The sequence below is a fragment of the Gadus macrocephalus genome, chromosome 17, assembly GCF_031168955.1.
Source record: "Gadus macrocephalus chromosome 17, ASM3116895v1".
In the NCBI taxonomy this organism is placed as follows: Eukaryota; Metazoa; Chordata; class Actinopteri; order Gadiformes; family Gadidae; genus Gadus; species Gadus macrocephalus.
Window position 1 is genome coordinate 13,154,242 of NC_082398.1, and position 18,754 is coordinate 13,172,995.

General features: G+C 40.3%; 29 non-coding genes across 29 annotated transcripts; all 29 read right to left on the reverse strand.

Moving 5' to 3' along the window:
- Window positions 1-1,519: 1,519 nt before the first annotated feature.
- trnak-uuu (transfer RNA lysine (anticodon UUU)) lies at window positions 1,520-1,592 on the reverse strand. Its single transcript has one exon. It is a non-coding gene; the product is annotated as a tRNA-Lys (tRNA).
- A 539-nt stretch (window positions 1,593-2,131) lies between these two features.
- On the reverse strand, window positions 2,132-2,204 carry trnak-uuu (transfer RNA lysine (anticodon UUU)). The gene has a single exon. It is a non-coding gene; the product is annotated as a tRNA-Lys (tRNA).
- Window positions 2,205-2,727: 523 nt separating this feature from the next.
- On the reverse strand, window positions 2,728-2,800 carry trnak-uuu (transfer RNA lysine (anticodon UUU)). The gene has a single exon. It is a non-coding gene; the product is annotated as a tRNA-Lys (tRNA).
- Window positions 2,801-3,341: 541 nt separating this feature from the next.
- trnak-uuu (transfer RNA lysine (anticodon UUU)) lies at window positions 3,342-3,414 on the reverse strand. Its single transcript has one exon. It is a non-coding gene; the product is annotated as a tRNA-Lys (tRNA).
- Window positions 3,415-3,938: 524 nt separating this feature from the next.
- trnak-uuu (transfer RNA lysine (anticodon UUU)) lies at window positions 3,939-4,011 on the reverse strand. The gene has a single exon. It is a non-coding gene; the product is annotated as a tRNA-Lys (tRNA).
- Window positions 4,012-4,552: 541 nt separating this feature from the next.
- On the reverse strand, window positions 4,553-4,625 carry trnak-uuu (transfer RNA lysine (anticodon UUU)). The gene has a single exon. It is a non-coding gene; the product is annotated as a tRNA-Lys (tRNA).
- A 524-nt stretch (window positions 4,626-5,149) lies between these two features.
- Window positions 5,150-5,222, reverse strand: trnak-uuu (transfer RNA lysine (anticodon UUU)). Its single transcript has one exon. It is a non-coding gene; the product is annotated as a tRNA-Lys (tRNA).
- Window positions 5,223-5,763: 541 nt separating this feature from the next.
- On the reverse strand, window positions 5,764-5,836 carry trnak-uuu (transfer RNA lysine (anticodon UUU)). Its single transcript has one exon. It is a non-coding gene; the product is annotated as a tRNA-Lys (tRNA).
- A 533-nt stretch (window positions 5,837-6,369) lies between these two features.
- Window positions 6,370-6,442, reverse strand: trnak-uuu (transfer RNA lysine (anticodon UUU)). The gene has a single exon. It is a non-coding gene; the product is annotated as a tRNA-Lys (tRNA).
- Window positions 6,443-6,981: 539 nt separating this feature from the next.
- Window positions 6,982-7,054, reverse strand: trnak-uuu (transfer RNA lysine (anticodon UUU)). Its single transcript has one exon. It is a non-coding gene; the product is annotated as a tRNA-Lys (tRNA).
- A 533-nt stretch (window positions 7,055-7,587) lies between these two features.
- Window positions 7,588-7,660, reverse strand: trnak-uuu (transfer RNA lysine (anticodon UUU)). The gene has a single exon. It is a non-coding gene; the product is annotated as a tRNA-Lys (tRNA).
- A 533-nt stretch (window positions 7,661-8,193) lies between these two features.
- Window positions 8,194-8,266, reverse strand: trnak-uuu (transfer RNA lysine (anticodon UUU)). Its single transcript has one exon. It is a non-coding gene; the product is annotated as a tRNA-Lys (tRNA).
- A 532-nt stretch (window positions 8,267-8,798) lies between these two features.
- Window positions 8,799-8,871, reverse strand: trnak-uuu (transfer RNA lysine (anticodon UUU)). Its single transcript has one exon. It is a non-coding gene; the product is annotated as a tRNA-Lys (tRNA).
- A 539-nt stretch (window positions 8,872-9,410) lies between these two features.
- Window positions 9,411-9,483, reverse strand: trnak-uuu (transfer RNA lysine (anticodon UUU)). The gene has a single exon. It is a non-coding gene; the product is annotated as a tRNA-Lys (tRNA).
- A 550-nt stretch (window positions 9,484-10,033) lies between these two features.
- trnak-uuu (transfer RNA lysine (anticodon UUU)) lies at window positions 10,034-10,106 on the reverse strand. The gene has a single exon. It is a non-coding gene; the product is annotated as a tRNA-Lys (tRNA).
- Window positions 10,107-10,639: 533 nt separating this feature from the next.
- On the reverse strand, window positions 10,640-10,712 carry trnak-uuu (transfer RNA lysine (anticodon UUU)). The gene has a single exon. It is a non-coding gene; the product is annotated as a tRNA-Lys (tRNA).
- A 545-nt stretch (window positions 10,713-11,257) lies between these two features.
- On the reverse strand, window positions 11,258-11,330 carry trnak-uuu (transfer RNA lysine (anticodon UUU)). Its single transcript has one exon. It is a non-coding gene; the product is annotated as a tRNA-Lys (tRNA).
- Window positions 11,331-11,869: 539 nt separating this feature from the next.
- trnak-uuu (transfer RNA lysine (anticodon UUU)) lies at window positions 11,870-11,942 on the reverse strand. The gene has a single exon. It is a non-coding gene; the product is annotated as a tRNA-Lys (tRNA).
- A 533-nt stretch (window positions 11,943-12,475) lies between these two features.
- On the reverse strand, window positions 12,476-12,548 carry trnak-uuu (transfer RNA lysine (anticodon UUU)). The gene has a single exon. It is a non-coding gene; the product is annotated as a tRNA-Lys (tRNA).
- Window positions 12,549-13,093: 545 nt separating this feature from the next.
- On the reverse strand, window positions 13,094-13,166 carry trnak-uuu (transfer RNA lysine (anticodon UUU)). The gene has a single exon. It is a non-coding gene; the product is annotated as a tRNA-Lys (tRNA).
- A 539-nt stretch (window positions 13,167-13,705) lies between these two features.
- trnak-uuu (transfer RNA lysine (anticodon UUU)) lies at window positions 13,706-13,778 on the reverse strand. The gene has a single exon. It is a non-coding gene; the product is annotated as a tRNA-Lys (tRNA).
- Window positions 13,779-14,311: 533 nt separating this feature from the next.
- On the reverse strand, window positions 14,312-14,384 carry trnak-uuu (transfer RNA lysine (anticodon UUU)). The gene has a single exon. It is a non-coding gene; the product is annotated as a tRNA-Lys (tRNA).
- A 533-nt stretch (window positions 14,385-14,917) lies between these two features.
- trnak-uuu (transfer RNA lysine (anticodon UUU)) lies at window positions 14,918-14,990 on the reverse strand. The gene has a single exon. It is a non-coding gene; the product is annotated as a tRNA-Lys (tRNA).
- Window positions 14,991-15,530: 540 nt separating this feature from the next.
- On the reverse strand, window positions 15,531-15,603 carry trnak-uuu (transfer RNA lysine (anticodon UUU)). Its single transcript has one exon. It is a non-coding gene; the product is annotated as a tRNA-Lys (tRNA).
- A 533-nt stretch (window positions 15,604-16,136) lies between these two features.
- On the reverse strand, window positions 16,137-16,209 carry trnak-uuu (transfer RNA lysine (anticodon UUU)). Its single transcript has one exon. It is a non-coding gene; the product is annotated as a tRNA-Lys (tRNA).
- A 540-nt stretch (window positions 16,210-16,749) lies between these two features.
- trnak-uuu (transfer RNA lysine (anticodon UUU)) lies at window positions 16,750-16,822 on the reverse strand. Its single transcript has one exon. It is a non-coding gene; the product is annotated as a tRNA-Lys (tRNA).
- A 533-nt stretch (window positions 16,823-17,355) lies between these two features.
- trnak-uuu (transfer RNA lysine (anticodon UUU)) lies at window positions 17,356-17,428 on the reverse strand. The gene has a single exon. It is a non-coding gene; the product is annotated as a tRNA-Lys (tRNA).
- A 524-nt stretch (window positions 17,429-17,952) lies between these two features.
- On the reverse strand, window positions 17,953-18,025 carry trnak-uuu (transfer RNA lysine (anticodon UUU)). The gene has a single exon. It is a non-coding gene; the product is annotated as a tRNA-Lys (tRNA).
- A 534-nt stretch (window positions 18,026-18,559) lies between these two features.
- trnak-uuu (transfer RNA lysine (anticodon UUU)) lies at window positions 18,560-18,632 on the reverse strand. Its single transcript has one exon. It is a non-coding gene; the product is annotated as a tRNA-Lys (tRNA).
- Window positions 18,633-18,754: the final 122 nt, after the last annotated feature.

Below are 18,754 nucleotides of genomic sequence, written 5' to 3' on the forward strand. Positions count from 1 at the left end.
ATCGATCTTCGGCCTAGGGTACTCTGGTACCAGGTACACTTATGAGCACCCTTATGTTCGAACATGGTGTTTGTTATGGATAATCCATAACTAGCACAGAAGTCCAATAACAAACGACCGCTCAGGTTTAGATCAGGGAGGCCGTTCCTCCCCACCACGCCTCTCCAGGTGTCTCCATCGTTGCCCATGTGGGCGTTGAAGTCTCCCAGCAGAACTACGGAGTCCCCTACTGGAGCCCCATACAGGACTCCATTCAGGGTCTCCAAGAAGGCCGAGTACTCTGAGCTGCTGTTTGGTGCATACGCACAAACAACAGTCAGAGTTTTCCCCCCTGAACAGGGACTTGAACCCTGGACCCTACTGGAGTCCCCTACTGGAGCCCCATACAGGACTCCATTCAGGGTCTCCAAGAAGGCCGAGTACTCTGAGCTGCTGTTTGGTGCATACGCACAAACAACAGTCAAAACGTGCTATTTGCAGGGTTACAAGGCTTCAAATTTTGTAAATCTCTTTAAAGAATCAAATTTACCACATAGTTTCCAGTAATCATTGAACTATGCTGAAGTAATAGTATCATTGTAGCTATCCCATTTGAAATATCGCCTGAACAGGGACTTGAACCCTGGACCCTACTGGAGTCCCCTACTGGAGCCCCATACAGGACTCCATTCAGGGTCTCCAAGAAGGCCGAGTACTCTGAGCTGCTGTTTGGTGCATACGCACAAACAACAGTCAGAGTTTTCCCCCCTACAACCCTTAGGCGCAGGGAGGCGACCCTCTCGTCTACCGGGGTAAACTCCAACACCGCGGCGCTCAGCCGGGGATTTATGAGTATCCCCACACCCGCCCGGCGCCTCACGCCCTTGGCAACTCCGGAGAAGAATAGAGTCCAACCCTTATCCAGGAGTACGGTACCAGAGCTGAGACTGTGCGTGGAGGTAAGCCCCACCAGATCTAACTGATAGTGCTCCACCTCCCTCACAAGCTCCGGTTCCTTTCCCCACAGCGAGGTGACGTTCCACGTCCCCAGAGCCAGCTTCTGCCGCCCGGGTCTGGTCCGTCGAGACCCCTGACCTTCGCTGCCACCCATGTGGCTGCGCACCCGACCCCAACGGGTCTTCCCACAGGTGGTGGGCCCATGGGATGAAGAGAGGGGGGGTGCCACGTAGTTTGTTCGGGCTGTGCCCGACCGGGCTCCGTGGCAAACCCGGCCACCAGGCGCTCGCCATCGAGCCCTCCGTCTGGGCCTGGCTCCAGACGGGGGCCCCGGGCTTCCTCCGGGCCGGGTCACATCTCCTCTTTTTCCGTTATTCATTGGAGTTTTATGAACCATTAGATAACTATTAGATAGTGTGAATTCCTTTATTGGAATAGATTTTTGTAAATTGTACAATGTGCAGTTTGCAAGAATTCTGTTTTTAAAGCTCTCTGTAAGAGACAATTATTCACGTGTGTATGACAGGATTCATCAACCTGCGCTGAGGAATCAGTGTCAATGAAGTTAATGTAAATAAAGTACCGCCTGAACAGGGACTTGAACCCTGGACCCTCAGATTAAAAGTCGGATGCTCTACCGGCTGAGCTATCCAGGCTTACTTCAATTACTAATATTTGCACATAAAAACCGGATTTCAATTTTCCATTAAAATACCTGTACCAGCTAAATAGAATCAAAGCCATAAGCTATGCTTGCTGTAGGGAAATGTTTTTTACCTTATGAGCTGACTTTCAGCAAGGGGAATTAGCTCAAATGGTAGAGCGCTCGCTTAGCATGTGAGAGGTAGCGGGATCGATGCCTGCATGCTCCAATGTCTTGTGATTTTCAAAGAATTTCTATTTCCATGACTGTTAATCAGAATTGAAGTAGAGTTTGTTGGGGAACATATGGTTCTTTGCCCCAGCCGCTGCACCTGAGAGGTTAAACAAAATGAGGCATCATTCTGCCCTTTAGACAGTGTCAATAAGTTAATCGCAACAAATACAAATAACTTGTTAAACGTGCTATTTGCAGGGTTACAAGGCTTCAAATTTTGTAAATCTCTTTAAAGAATCAAATTTACCACATAGTTTCCAGTAATCATTGAACTATGCTGAAGTAATAGTATCATTGAAGCTATCCCATTTGAAATATCGCCTGAACAGGGACTTGAACCCTGGACCCTCAGAATAAATGTCTGATGCTCTAACGGCTGAGCTATCCAGGCTACATTGAATTACAAATATTTGCAAAAATAAACGGATTTCAATTTTCCATTAAAAGTACCTCTCCAGCTACATCTAATCAAAGCCATAAGCTATGCTTGCTGTAGGGAAATGTTTTTTTACCTCATGAGATGTCTATCAGATAGGGGAATTAGCTCAAATGGTAGAGCGCTCGCTTTGCATGTGAGAGGTAGCGGGATCGATGCCTGCATTCTCCAATGTCTTGCATTCTTCACAGATTTTCCTAGTAATGGACAGTGAATAAGAAATGGCCTACAGTGTGTTGGAGGACATTTGGTTCTTTGCAAATAAACTCTGCAGCTGGGAGGTTAAGCCCAATGGAACGCATTATTCATTATTAGATAGTGTGAATTCCTTTATTGGAATAGATTTTTGTAAATTGTTCAATGTGCACTTTGCAAGAATTCTGTTTTTAAAGCTCTCTGTAAGAGAGAATTATTCACGTGGGTATGACAGGACTCATCAACCTGTGCTGAGGAATCCGTGTCAATGAAGTTAATGTACCGCCTGAACAGGGACTTGAACCCTGTACCCTCAGATTAAAGGTCTGATGCTCTACCGGCTGAGCAATCCAGGCTACATTGAGTTACAAATATTGGCACAAAAAAAAAGGATTTCAATTTTCCATTAAAAGTACCTGTACTAGCTACATAGAATCAAAGCCATAAGCTATGCTTGCTGTAGGGAAATGTTTTTTTTCCTTATAAGATGTCTTTCAGTAAGGGGAATTAGCTCAAATGGTAGAGCGCTCGCTTAGCATGTGAGAGGTAGCGGGATCGATGCCTGCATTCTCCAATGTCTTGTGATTTTCAAAGAATTTCTATTTCCATGACTGTTAATCAGAATTGAAGTAGAGTTTGTTGGGGAACATATGGTTCTTTGCCCCAGCCGCTGCAGCTGAGAGGTTAAACAAAATGAGGCATCATTCTGCCCTTTAGACAGTGTCAATAAGTTAATCGCAACAAATACAAATAACTTGTTAAACGTGCTATTTGCAGGGTTACAAGGCTTCAAATTTTGTAAATCTCTTTAAAGAATCAAATTTACCACATAGTTTCCAGTAATCATTGACCTATGCTGAAGCAATAGTATCAGTGAAGCTATCCCATTTGAAATATCGCCTGAACAGGGACTTGAACCCTGGCCCCTCAGATTAAAAGTCTGATGCTCTACCGGCTGAGCTATCCAGGCTTCATTGAGTTACAAATATTTGCACAAATAAACGGATTTCAATTTTCCATTAAAAGTACCTGTACCAGCTACATCTAATCAAAGCCATAAGCTATGCTTGCTGTAGGGAAATGTTTTTTTACCTCATGAGATGTCTATCAGATAGGGGAATTAGCTCAAATGGTAGAGCGCTCGCTTTGCATGTGAGAGGTAGCGGGATCGATGCCTGCATTCTCCAATGTCTTGCATTCTTCACAGATTTTCCTAGTAATGGACAGTGAATAAGAAATGGCCTACAGTGTGTTGGAGGACATTTGGTTCTTTGCAAATAAACTCTGCAGCTGGGAGGTTAAGCCCAATGGAACGCATTATTCATTATTAGATAGTGTGAATTCCTTTATTGGAATAGATTTTTGTAAATTGTTCAATGTGCACTTTGCAAGAATTCTGTTTTTAAAGCTCTCTGTAAGAGAGAATTATTCACGTGGGTATGACAGGACTCATCAACCTGTGCTGAGGAATCCGTGTCAATGAAGTTAATGTACCGCCTGAACAGGGACTTGAACCCTGTACCCTCAGATTAAAGGTCTGATGCTCTACCGGCTGAGCAATCCAGGCTACATTGAGTTACAAATATTGGCACAAAAAAAAAGGATTTCAATTTTCCATTAAAAGTACCTGTACTAGCTACATAGAATCAAAGCCATAAGCTATGCTTGCTGTAGGGAAATGTTTTTTTTCCTTATAAGATGTCTTTCAGTAAGGGGAATTAGCTCAAATGGTAGAGCGCTCGCTTAGCATGTGAGAGGTAGCGGGATCGATGCCTGCATTCTCCAATGTCTTGTGATTTTCAAAGAATTTCTATTTCCATGACTGTTAATCAGAATTGAAGTAGAGTTTGTTGGGGAACATATGGTTCTTTGCCCCAGCCGCTGCAGCTGAGAGGTTAAACAAAATGAGGCATCATTCTGCCCTTTAGACAGTGTCAATAAGTTAATCGCAACAAATACAAATAACTTGTTAAACGTGCTATTTGCAGGGTTACAAGGCTTCAAATTTTGTAAATCTCTTTAAAGAATCAAATTTACCACATAGTTTCCAGTAATCATTGACCTATGCTGAAGCAATAGTATCAGTGAAGCTATCCCATTTGAAATATCGCCTGAACAGGGACTTGAACCCTGGCCCCTCAGATTAAAAGTCTGATGCTCTACCGGCTGAGCTATCCAGGCTTCATTGAGTTACAAATATTTGCACAAATAAACGGATTTCAATTTTCCATTAAAAGTACCTGTACCAGCTACATCTAATCAAAGCCATAAGCTATGCTTGCTGTAGGGAAATGTTTTTTTACCTCATGAGATGTCTATCAGATAGGGGAATTAGCTCAAATGGTAGAGCGCTCGCTTTGCATGTGAGAGGTAGCGGGATCGATGCCTGCATTCTCCAATGTCTTGCATTCTTCACAGATTTTCCTAGTAATGGACAGTGAATAAGAAATGGCCTACAGTGTGTTGGAGGACATTTGGTTCTTTGCAAATAAACTCTGCAGCTGGGAGGTTAAGCCCAATGGAACGCATTATTCATTATTAGATAGTGTGAATTCCTTTATTGGAATAGATTTTTGTAAATTGTTCAATGTGCACTTTGCAAGAATTCTGTTTTTAAAGCTCTCTGTAAGAGAGAATTATTCACGTGGGTATGACAGGACTCATCAACCTGTGCTGAGGAATCTGTGTCAATGAAGTTAATGTACCGCCTGAACAGGGACTTGAACCCTGTACCCTCAGATTAAAGGTCTGATGCTCTACCGGCTGAGCAATCCAGGCTACATTGAGTTACAAATATTGGCACAAAAAAAAAGGATTTCAATTTTCCATTAAAAGTACCTGTACTAGCTACATAGAATCAAAGCCATAAGCTATGCTTGCTGTAGGGAAATGTTTTTTTTCCTTATAAGATGTCTTTCAGTAAGGGGAATTAGCTCAAATGGTAGAGCGCTCGCTTAGCATGTGAGAGGTAGCGGGATCGATGCCTGCATTCTCCAATGTCTTGTGATTTTCAAAGAATTTCTATTTCCATGACTGTTAATCAGAATTGAAGTAGAGTTTGTTGGGGAACATATGGTTCTTTGCCCCAGCCGCTGCAGCTGAGAGGTTAAACAAAATGAGGCATCATTCTGCCCTTTAGACAGTGTCAATAAGTTAATCGCAACAAATACAAATAACTTGTTAAACGTGCTATTTGCAGGGTTACAAGGCTTCAAATTTTGTAAATCTCTTTAAAGAATCAAATTTACCACATAGTTTCCAGTAATCATTGACCTATGCTGAAGCAATAGTATCATTGAAGCTATCCCATTTGAAATATCGCCTGAACAGGGACTTGAACCCTGGACCCTCAGATTAAAAGTCTGATGCTCTACCGGCTGAGCTATCCAGGCTTCATTGAGTTACAAATATTTGCACAAATAAACGGATTTCAATTTTCCATTAAAAGTACCTGTACCAGCTACATCTAATCAAAGCCATAAGCTATGCTTGCTGTAGGGAAATGTTTTTTTACCTCATGAGATGTCTATCAGATAGGGGAATTAGCTCAAATGGTAGAGCGCTCGCTTTGCATGTGAGAGGTAGCGGGATCGATGCCTGCATTCTCCAATGTCTTGCATTCTTCACAGATTTTCCTAGTAATGGACAGTGAATAAGAAATGGCCTACAGTGTGTTGGAGGACATTTGGTTCTTTGCAAATAAACTCTGCAGCTGGGAGGTTAAGCCCAATGGAACGCATTATTCATTATTAGATAGTGTGAATTCCTTTATTGGAATAGATTTTTGTAAATTGTTCAATGTGCAGTTTGCAAGAATTCTGTTTTTAAAGCTCTCTGTAAGAGAGAATTATTCACGTGGGTATGACAGGACTCATCAACCTGTGCTGAGGAATCAGTGTCAATGAAGTTAATGTAAATAAAGTACCGCCTGAACAGGGACTTGAACCCTGGACCCTCAGATTAAAGGTCTGATGCTCTACCGGCTGAGCAATCCAGGCTTCATTGAGTTACAAATATTTGCACAAAAAAAAAGGATTTCAATTTTCCATTAAAATACCTGTACCAGCTACATAGAATCAAAGCCATAAGCTATGCTTGCTGTAGGGAAATGTTTTTTTCCTTATGAGCTGTCTTTCAGAGTGGGGAATTAGCTCAAATGGTAGAGCGCTCGCTTAGCATGTGAGAGGTAGCGGGATCGATGCCTGCATTCTCCAATGTCTTGTGATTTTCAAAGAATTTCTATTTCCATGACTGTTAATCAGAATTGAAGTAGAGTTTGTTGGGGAACATATGGTTCTTTGCCCCAGCCGCTGCAGCTGAGAGGTTAAACAAAATGAGGCATCATTCTGCCCTTTAGACAGTGTCAATAAGTTAATCGCAACAAATACAAATAACTTGTTAAACGTGCTATTTGCAGGGTTACAAGGCTTCAAATTTTGTAAATCTCTTTAAAGAATCAAATTTACCACATAGTTTCCAGTAATCATTGAACTATGCTGAAGTAATAGCATCATTGAAGCTATCCCATTTGAATTATCGCCTGAACAGGGACTTGAACCCTGGACCCTCAGATTAAAAGTCTGATGCTCTACCGGCTGAGCTATCCAGGCTTCATTGAGTTACAAATATTGGCACAAATAAACGGATTTCAATTTTCCATTAAAAGTACCTGTACCAGCTACATCTAATCAAAGCCATAAGCTATGCTTGCTGTAGGGAAATGTTTTTTTACCTCATGAGATGTCTATCAGATAGGGGAATTAGCTCAAATGGTAGAGCGCTCGCTTTGCATGTGAGAGGTAGCGGGATCGATGCCTGCATTCTCCAATGTCTTGCATTCTTCACAGATTTTCCTAGTAATGGACAGTGAATAAGAAATGGCCTACAGTGTGTTGGAGGACATTTGGTTCTTTGCAAATAAACTCTGCAGCTGGGAGGTTAAGCCCAATGGAACGCATTATTCATTATTAGATAGTGTGAACTCCTTTATTGGAATAGATTTTTGTAAATTGTTCAATGTGCAGTTTGCAAGAATTCTGTTTTTATAGCTCTCTGTAAGAGAGAATTATTCACGTGGGTATGACAGGACTCATCAACCTGTGCTGAGGAATCAGTGTCAATGAAGTTAATGTAAATAAAGTACCGCCTGAACAGGGACTTGAACCCTGTGCCCTCAGATTAAAGGTCTGATGCTCTACCGGCTGAGCAATCCAGGCTACAATGAGTTACAAATATTGGCACAAAAAAAAAGGATTTCAATTTTCCATTAAAAGTACCTGTACTAGCTACATAAAATCAAAGCCATAAGCTATGCTTGCTGTAGGGAAATGTTTTTTTCCTAATAAGATGTATTTCAGTAAGGGGAATTGGCTCAAATGGTAGAGCGCTCGCTTAGCATGTGAGAGGTAGCGGGATAGATGCCTGCATTCTCCAATGTCTTGCATTCTTCACAGATTTTCCTAGTAATGGACAGTGAATAAGAAATGGCCTACAGTGTGTTGGAGGACATTTGGTTCTTTGCAAATAAACTCTGCAGCTGGGAGGTTAAGCCCAATGGAACGCATTATTCATTATTAGATAGTGTGAATTCCTTTATTGGAATAGATTTTTGTAAATTGTTCAATGTGCAGTTTGCAAGAATTCTGTTTTTAAAGCTCTCTGTAAGAGAGAATTATTCACGTGTGTATGACAGGATTCATCAACCTGCGCTGAGGAATCAGTGTCAATGAAGTTAATGTAAATAAAGTACCGCCTGAACAGGGACTTGAACCCTGGACCCTCAGATTAAAAGTCGGATGCTCTACCGGCTGAGCTATCCAGGCTTAATTCAATCACTAATATTTGCACAAAAAAAACGGATTTCAATTTTCCATTAAAATACCTGTACCAGCTACATAGAATCAAAGCCATAAGCTATGCTTGCTGTAGGGAAATGTTTTTTTCCTTATGAGATGACTTTCAGAAAGGGGAATTAGCTCAAATGGTAGAGCGCTCGCTTAGCATGTGAGAGGTAGCGGGATCGATGCCTGCATTCTCCAATGTCTTGCATTCTTCACAGATTTTCCTAGTAATGGACAGTGAATAAGAAATGGCCTACAGTGTGTTGGAGGACATTTGGTTCTTTGCAAATAAACTCTGCAGCTGGGAGGTTAAGCCCAATGGAACTCATTATTCATTATTAGATAGTGTGAATTCCTTTATTGGAATAGATTTTTGTAAATTGTTCAATGTGCAGTTTGCAATAATTCTGTTTTTAAAGCTCTCTGTAAGAGAGAATTATTCACGTGGGTATGACAGGACTCATCAACCTGTGCTGAGGAATCAGTGTCAATGAAGTTAATGTAAATAAAGTACCGCCTGAACAGGGACTTGAACCCTGGACCCTCAGATTAAAGGTCTGATGCTCTACCGGCTGAGCAATCCAGGCTTCATTGAGTTACAAATATTTGCACAAAAAAAAAGGATTTCAATTTTCCATTAAAATACCTGTACCAGCTACATAGAATCAAAGCCATAAGCTATGCTTGCTGTAGGGAAATGTTTTTTTCCTTATGAGCTGTCTTTCAGAGTGGGGAATTAGCTCAAATGGTAGAGCGCTCGCTTAGCATGTGAGAGGTAGCGGGATCGATGCCTGCATTCTCCAATGTCTTGTGATTTTCAAAGAATTTCTATTTCCATGACTGTTAATCAGAATTGAAGTAGAGTTTGTTGGGGAACATATGGTTCTTTGCCCCAGCCGCTGCAGCTGAGAGGTTAAACAAAATGAGGCATCATTCTGCCCTTTAGACAGTGTCAATAAGTTAATCGCAACAAATACAAATAACTTGTTAAACGTGCTATTTGCAGGGTTACAAGGCTTCAAATTTTGTAAATCTCTTTAAAGAATCAAATTTACCACATAGTTTCCAGTAATCATTGAACTATGCTGAAGTAATAGCATCATTGAAGCTATCCCATTTGAATTATCGCCTGAACAGGGACTTGAACCCTGGACCCTCAGATTAAAAGTCTGATGCTCTACCGGCTGAGCTATCCAGGCTTCAATGAGTTACAAATATTTGCACAAATAAACGGATTTCAATTTTCCATTAAAAGTACCTGTACCAGCTACATCTAATCAAAGCCATAAGCTATGCTTGCTGTAGGGAAATGTTTTTTTACCTCATGAGATGTCTATCAGATAGGGGAATTAGCTCAAATGGTAGAGCGCTCGCTTTGCATGTGAGAGGTAGCGGGATCGATGCCTGCATTCTCCAATGTCTTGCATTCTCCAATGTCTTGCATTCTTCACAGATTTTCCTAGTAATGGACAGTGAATAAGAAATGGCCTACAGTGTGTTGGAGGACATTTGGTTCTTTGCAAATAAACTCTGCAGCTGGGAGGTTAAGCCCAATGGAACGCATTATTCATTATTAGATAGTGCGAATTCCTTTATTGGAATAGATTTTTGTAAATTGTTCAATGTGCAGTTTGCAAGAATTCTGTTTTTAAAGCTCTCTGTAAGAGAGAATTATTCACGTGGGTATGACAGGACTCATCAACCTGTGCTGAGGAATCAGTGTCAATGAAGTTAATGTAAAAAAAGTACCGCCTGAACAGGGACTTGAACCCTGGACCCTCAGATTAAAGGTCTGATGCACTACCGGCTGAGCAATCCAGGCTTCATTGAGTTACAAATATTTGCACAAAAAAAAAGGATTTCAATTTTCCATTAAAAGTACCTGTACTAGCTACATAGAATCAAAGCCATAAGCTATGCTTGCTGTAGGGAAATGTTTTTTACCTGATGAGATGTCTATCAGATAGGGGAATTGGCTCAAATGGTAGAGTGCTCGCATTGCATGTGAGAGGTAGCGGGATCGATGCCTGCATTCTCCAATGTCTTGCATTCTTCACAGATTTTCCTAGTAATGGACAGTGAATAAGAAATGGCCTACAGTGTGTTGGAGGACATTTGGTTCTTTGCAAATAAACTCTGCAGCTGGGAGGTTAAGCCCAATGGAACGCATTATTCATTATTAGATAGTGTGAATTCCTTTATTGGAATAGATTTTTGTAAATTGTTCAATGTGCAGTTTGCAAGAATTCTGTTTTTAAAGCTCTCTGTAAGAGAGAATTATTCACGTGGGTATGACAGGACTCATCAACCTGTGCTGAGGAATCAGTGTCAATGAAGTTAATGTAAATAAAGTACCGCCTGAACAGGGACTTGAACCCTGGACCCTCAGATTAAAGGTCTGATGCTCTACCGGCTGAGAAATCCAGGCTTCATTGAGTTACAAATATTTGCACAAAAAAAAAGGATTTCAATTTTCCATTAAAAGTACCTGTACTAGCTACATAGAATCAAAGCCATAAGCTATGCTTGCTGTAGGGAAATGTTTTTTTCCTTTTTTCCTAAGATGTCTTTCAGTAAGGGGAATTAGCTCAAATGGTAGAGCGCTCGCTTAGCATGTGAGAGGTAGCGGGATCGATGCCTGCATTCTCCAATGTCTTGTGATTTTCAAAGAATTTCTATTTCCATGACTGTTAATCAGAATTGAAGTAGAGTTTGTTGGGGAACATATGGTTCTTTGCCCCAGCCGCTGCAGCTGAGAGGTTAAACAAAATGAGGCATCATTCTGCCCTTTAGACAGTGTCAATAAGTTAATCGCAACAAATACAAATAACTTGTTAAACGTGCTATTTGCAGGGTTACAAGGCTTCAAATTTTGTAAATCTCTTTAAAGAATCAAATTTACCACATAGTTTCCAGTAATCATTGACCCATGCTGAAGTAATAGTATCATTGAAGCTATCCCATTTGAAATATCGCCTGAACAGGGACTTGAACCCTGGACCCTCAGATTAAAAGTCTGATGCTCTACCGGCTGAGCTATCCAGGCATCATAGAGTTACAAATATTTGCACAAAAAAAACGGATTTCAATTTTCCATTAAAATACCTGTACCAGCTACATAGAATAAAAGCCATAAGCTATGCTAGCTGTAGGGAAATGTTTTTTTCCTTATGAGATGTCTTTCAGTAAGGGGATGTAGCTCAAATGGTAGAGCGCTCGCTTAGCATGTGAGAGGTAGCGGGATCGATGCCTGCATTCTCCAATGTCTTGTGATTTTCAAAGAATTTCTATTTCCATGACTGTTAATCAGAATTGAAGTAGAGTTTGTTGGGGAACATATGGTTCTTTGCCCCAGCCGCTGCAGCTGAGAGGTTAAACAAAATGAGGCATCATTCTGCCCTTTAGACAGTGTCAATAAGTTAATCGCAACAAATACAAATAACTTGTTAAACGTGCTATTTGCAGGGTTACAAGGCTTCAAATTTTGTAAATCTCTTTAAAGAATCAAATTTACCACATAGTTTCCAGTAATCATTGACCTATGCTGAAGTAATAGTATCATTGAAGCTATCCCATTTGAAATATCGCCTGAACAGGGACTTGAACCCTGGACCCTCAGATTAAAAGTCAGATGCTCTACCGGCTGAGCTATCCAGGCTTCATTGAGTTACAAAAATTTGCACAAAAAAAACGGATTTCAATTTTCCATTAAAAGTACCTGTGCCAGCTACATAGAATCAAAGCCATAAGCTATGCTTGCTGTAGGGAAATGTTTTTTTCCTTATGAGATGACTTTCAGAAAGGGGAATTAGCTCAAATGGTAGAGCGCTCGCTTAGCATGTGAGAGGTAGCGGGATCGATGCCTGCATTCTCCAATGTCTTGCATTCTTCACAGATTTTCCTAGTAATGGACAGTGAATAAGAAATGGCCTACAGTGTGTTGGAGGACATTTGGTTCATTGCAAATAAACTCTGCAGCTGGGAGGTTAAGCCCAATGGAACGCATTATTCATTATTAGATAGTGTGAATTCCTTTATTGGAATAGATTTTTGTAAATTGTTCAATGTGCAGTTTGCAAGAATTCTGTTTTTAAAGCTCTCTGTAAGAGAGAATTATTCACGTGGGTATGACAGGATTCATCAACCTGCGCTGAGGAATCAGTGTCAATGAAGTTAATGTAAATAAAGTACCGCCTGAACAGGGACTTGAACCCTGGACCCTTAGATTAAAAGTCAGATGCTCTACCGGCTGAGCTATCCAGGCTTCATTGAGTTACAAATATTTGCACAAAAAAAACGGATTTCAATTTTCCATTAAAAGTACCTGTACTAGCTACATAGAATCAAAGCCATAAGCTATGCTTGCTGTAGGGAAATGTTTTTTTCCTTTTTTCCTAAGATGTCTTTCAGTAAGGGGAATTAGCTCAAATGGTAGAGCGCTCGCTTAGCATGTGAGAGGTAGCGGGATCGATGCCTGCATTCTCCAATGTCTTGTGATTTTCAAAGAATTTCTATTTCCATGACTGTTAATCAGAATTGAAGTAGAGTTTGTTGGGGAACATATGGTTCTTTGCCCCAGCCGCTGCAGCTGAGAGGTTAAACAAAATGAGGCATCATTCTGCCCTTTAGACAGTGTCAATAAGTTAATCGCAACAAATACAAATAACTTGTTAAACGTGCTATTTGCAGGGTTACAAGGCTTCAAATTTTGTAAATCTCTTTAAAGAATCAAATTTACCACATAGTTTCCAGTAATCATTGACCCATGCTGAAGTAATAGTATCATTGAAGCTATCCCATTTGAAATATCGCCTGAACAGGGACTTGAACCCTGGACCCTCAGATTAAAAGTCTGATGCTCTACCGGCTGAGCTATCCAGGCATCATAGAGTTACAAATATTTGCACAAAAAAAACGGATTTCAATTTTCCATTAAAATACCTGTACCAGCTACATAGAATAAAAGCCATAAGCTATGCTAGCTGTAGGGAAATGTTTTTTTCCTTATGAGATGTCTTTCAGTAAGGGGATGTAGCTCAAATGGTAGAGCGCTCGCTTAGCATGTGAGAGGTAGCGGGATCGATGCCTGCATTCTCCAATGTCTTGTGATTTTCAAAGAATTTCTATTTCCATGACTGTTAATCAGAATTGAAGTAGAGTTTGTTGGGGAACATATGGTTCTTTGCCCCAGCCGCTGCAGCTGAGAGGTTAAACAAAATGAGGCATCATTCTGCCCTTTAGACAGTGTCAATAAGTTAATCGCAACAAATACAAATAACTTGTTAAACGTGCTATTTGCAGGGTTACAAGGCTTCAAATTTTGTAAATCTCTTTAAAGAATCAAATTTACCACATAGTTTCCAGTAATCATTGACCTATGCTGAAGTAATAGTATCATTGAAGCTATCCCATTTGAAATATCGCCTGAACAGGGACTTGAACCCTGGACCCTCAGATTAAAAGTCAGATGCTCTACCGGCTGAGCTATCCAGGCTTCATTGAGTTACAAAAATTTGCACAAAAAAAACGGATTTCAATTTTCCATTAAAAGTACCTGTGCCAGCTACATAGAATCAAAGCCATAAGCTATGCTTGCTGTAGGGAAATGTTTTTTTCCTTATGAGATGACTTTCAGAAAGGGGAATTAGCTCAAATGGTAGAGCGCTCGCTTAGCATGTGAGAGGTAGCGGGATCGATGCCTGCATTCTCCAATGTCTTGCATTCTTCACAGATTTTCCTAGTAATGGACAGTGAATAAGAAATGGCCTACAGTGTGTTGGAGGACATTTGGTTCATTGCAAATAAACTCTGCAGCTGGGAGGTTAAGCCCAATGGAACGCATTATTCATTATTAGATAGTGTGAATTCCTTTATTGGAATAGATTTTTGTAAATTGTTCAATGTGCAGTTTGCAAGAATTCTGTTTTTAAAGCTCTCTGTAAGAGAGAATTATTCACGTGGGTATGACAGGATTCATCAACCTGCGCTGAGGAATCAGTGTCAATGAAGTTAATGTAAATAAAGTACCGCCTGAACAGGGACTTGAACCCTGGACCCTTAGATTAAAAGTCAGATGCTCTACCGGCTGAGCTATCCAGGCTTCATTGAGTTACAAATATTTGCACAAAAAAAACGGATTTCAATTTTCCATTAAAAGTACCTGTACCAGCTACATAGAATCAAAGCCATAAGCTATGCTTGCTGTAGGGAAATGTTTTTTTCCTTATGAGATGACTTTCAGAAAGGGGAATTAGCTCAAATGGTAGAGCGCTCGCTTAGCATGTGAGAGGTAGCGGGATCGATGCCTGCATTCTCCAATGTCTTGCATTCTTCACAGATTTTCCTAGTAATGGACAGTGAATAAGAAATGGCCTACAGTGTGTTGGAGGACATTTGGTTCATTGCAAATAAACTCTGCAGCTGGGAGGTTAAGCCCAATGGAACGCATTATTCATTATTAGATAGTGTGAATTCCTTTATTGGAATAGATTTTTGTAAATTGTTCAATGTGCAGTTTGCAAGAATTCTGTTTTTAAAGCTCTCTGTAAGAGAGAATTATTCACGTGGGTATGACAGGATTCATCAACCTGCGCTGAGGAATCAGTGTCAATGAAGTTAATGTAAATAAAGTACCGCCTGAACAGGGACTTGAACCCTGGACCCTTAGATTAAAAGTCAGATGCTCTACCGGCTGAGCTATCCAGGCTTCATTGAGTAACAAATATTTGCACAAAAAAAAAGGATTTACATTTTCCATTAAAAGTACCTGTACCAGCTACATAGAATCAAAGCCATAAGCTATGCTTGCTGTAGGGAAATGTTTTTTACCTTATGAGTTGACTTTCAGACAGGGGAATTAGCTCAAATGGTAGAGCGCTCGCTTAGCATGTGAGAGGTAGCGGGATCGATGCCTGCATTCTCCAATGTCTTGTGATTTTCAAAGAATTTCTATTTCCATGACTGTTAATCAGAATTGAAGTAGAGTTTGTTGGGGAACATATGGTTCTTTGCCCCAGCCGCTGCAGCTGAGAGGTTAAACAAAGTGAAGCATCATTCTGCCCTTTAGACAGTGTCAATAAGTTAATCGCAACAAATACAAATAACTTGTTAAACGTGCTATTTGCAGGGTTACAAGGCTTCAAATTTTGTAAATCTCTTTAAAGAATCAAATTTACCACATAGTTTCCAGTAATTATTGAACTATGCTGAAGTAATAGTATCATTGAAGCTATCCCATTTAAAATATCGCCTGAACAGGGACTTGAACCCTGGACCCTCAGATTAAAAGTCTGATGCTCTACCGGCTGAGCTAGCCAGGCTTCATTGTGTTACAAATATTTGCACAAATAAATGGATTTCAATTTTCCATTAAAAGTACCTGTACCAGCTACATCTAATCAAAGCCATAAGCTATGCTTGCTGTAGGGAAATGTTTTTTTACCTCATGAGATGTCTATCAGATAGGGGAATTAGCTCAAATGGTAGAGCGCTCGCTTTGCATGTGAGAGGTAGCTGGATCGATGCCTGCATTCTCCAATGTCTTGCATTCTTCACAGATTTTCCTAGTAATGGACAGTGAATAAGAAATGGCCTACAGTGTGTTGGAGGACATTTGGTTCATTGCAAATAAACTCTGCAGCTGGGAGGTTAAGCCCAATGGAACGCATTATTCATTATTAGATAGTGTGAATTCCTTTATTGGAATAGATTTTTGTAAATTGTTCAATGTGCAGTTTGCAAGAATTCTGTTTTTAAAGCTCTCTGTAAGAGAGAATTATTCACGTGGGTATGACAGGATTCATCAACCTGCGCTGAGGAATCAGTGTCAATGAAGTTAATGTAAATAAAGTACCGCCTGAACAGGGACTTGAACCCTGGACCCTTAGATTAAAAGTCAGATGCTCTACCGGCTGAGCTATCCAGGCTTCATTGAGTAACAAATATTTGCACAAAAAAAAAGGATTTACATTTTCCATTAAAAGTACCTGTACCAGCTACATAGAATCAAAGCCATAAGCTATGCTTGCTGTAGGGAAATGTTTTTTACCTTATGAGTTGACTTTCAGACAGGGGAATTAGCTCAAATGGTAGAGCGCTCGCTTAGCATGTGAGAGGTAGCGGGATCGATGCCTGCATTCTCCAATGTCTTGTGATTTTCAAAGAATTTCTATTTCCATGACTGTTAATCAGAATTGAAGTAGAGTTTGTTGGGGAACATATGGTTCTTTGCCCCAGCCGCTGCAGCTGAGAGGTTAAACAAAGTGAAGCATCATTCTGCCCTTTAGACAGTGTCAATAAGTTAATCGCAACAAATACAAATAACTTGTTAAACGTGCTATTTGCAGGGTTACAAGGCTTCAAATTTTGTAAATCTCTTTAAAGAATCAAATTTACCACATAGTTTCCAGTAATTATTGAACTATGCTGAAGTAATAGTATCATTGAAGCTATCCCATTTAAAATATCGCCTGAACAGGGACTTGAACCCTGGACCCTCAGATTAAAAGTCTGATGCTCTACCGGCTGAGCTAGCCAGGCTTCATTGTGTTACAAATATTTGCACAAATAAATGGATTTCAATTTTCCATTAAAAGTACCTGTACCAGCTACATCTAATCAAAGCCATAAGCTATGCTTGCTGTAGGGAAATGTTTTTTTACCTCATGAGATGTCTATCAGATAGGGGAATTAGCTCAAATGGTAGAGCGCTCGCTTTGCATGTGAGAGGTAGCTGGATCGATGCCTGCATTCTCCAATGTCTTGCATTCTTCACAGATTTTCCTAGTAATGGACAGTGAATAAGAAATGGCCTACAGTGTGTTGGAGGACATTTGGTTCTTTGCAAATAAACTCTGCAGCTGGGAGGTTAAGCCCAATGGAACGCATTATTCATTATTAGATAGTGTGAACTCCTTTATTGGAATAGATTTTTGTAAATTGTTCAATGTGCAGTTTGCAAGAATTCTGTTTTTAAAGCTCTCTGTAAGAGAGAATTATTCACGTGGGTATGACAGGACTCATCAACCTGTGCTGAGGAATCAGTGTCAATGAAGTTAATGTAAATAAAGTACCGCCTGAACAGGGACTTGAACCCTGTGCCCTCAGATTAAAGGTCTGATGCTCTACCGGCTGAGCAATCCAGGCTACATTGAGTTACAAATATTGGCACAAAAAAAAAGGATTTCAATTTTCCATTAAAAGTACCTGTACTAGCTACATAGAATCAAAGCCATAAGCTATGCTTGCTGTAGGGAAATATTTTTTTCCTTATAAGATGTCTTTCAGTATGGGGAATTGGCTCAAATGGTAGAGCGCTCTCTTAGCATGTGAGAGGTAGCGGGATCGATGCCTGCATGCTCCAATGTCTTGTGATTTTCAAAGAATTTCTATTTCCATGACAGTGAATCAGAATTGAAGTAGAGTTTGTTGGGGAACATTTGGTTCTTTGCAAATAAACTCTGCAGCTGGGAGGTTAAGCCCAATGGAACGCATTATTCATTATTAGATAGTGTGAATTCCTTTATTGGAATAGATTTTTGTAAATTGTTCAATGTGCACTTTGCAAGAATTCTGTTTTTAAAGCTCTCTGTAAGAGAGAATTATTCACGTGGGTATGACAGGACTCATCAACCTGTGCTGAGGAATCCGTGTCAATGAAGTTAATGTACCGCCTGAACAGGGACTTGAACCCTGTACCCTCAGATTAAAGGTCTGATGCTCTACCGGCTGAGCAATCCAGGCTACATTGAGTTACAAATATTGGCACAAAAAAAAAGGATTTCAATTTTCCATTAAAAGTACCTGTACTAGCTACATAGAATCAAAGCCATAAGCTATGCTTGCTGTAGGGAAATGTTTTTTTACCTCATGAGATGTCAATCAGATAGGGGAATTAGCTCAAATGGTAGAGCGCTCGCTTTGCATGTGAGAGGTAGCGGGATCGATGCCTGCATTCTCCAATGTCTTGCATTCTTCACAGATTTTCCTAGTAATGGACAGTGAATAAGAAATGGCCTACAGTGTGTTGGAGGACATTTGGTTCTTTGCAAATAAACTCTGCAGCTGGGAGGTTAAGCCCAATGGAACGCATTATTCATTATTAGATAGTGTGAACTCCTTTATTGGAATAGATTTTTGTAAATTGTTCAATGTGCAGTTTGCAAGAATTCTGTTTTTAAAGCTCTCTGTAAGAGAGAATTATTCACGTGGGTATGACAGGACTCATCAACCTGTGCTGAGGAATCAGTGTCAATGAAGTTAATGTAAATAATGTACCGCCTGAACAGGGACTTGAACCCTGGACCCTCAGATTAAAGGTCTGATGCTCTACCGGCTGAGCAATCCAGGCTTCATTGAGTTACAAATATTTGCACAAAAAAAAAGGATTTCAATTTTCCATTAAAAGTACCTGTACTAGCTACATAGAATCAAAGCCAAAAGCTATGCTTGCTGTAGGGAAATGTTTTTTAC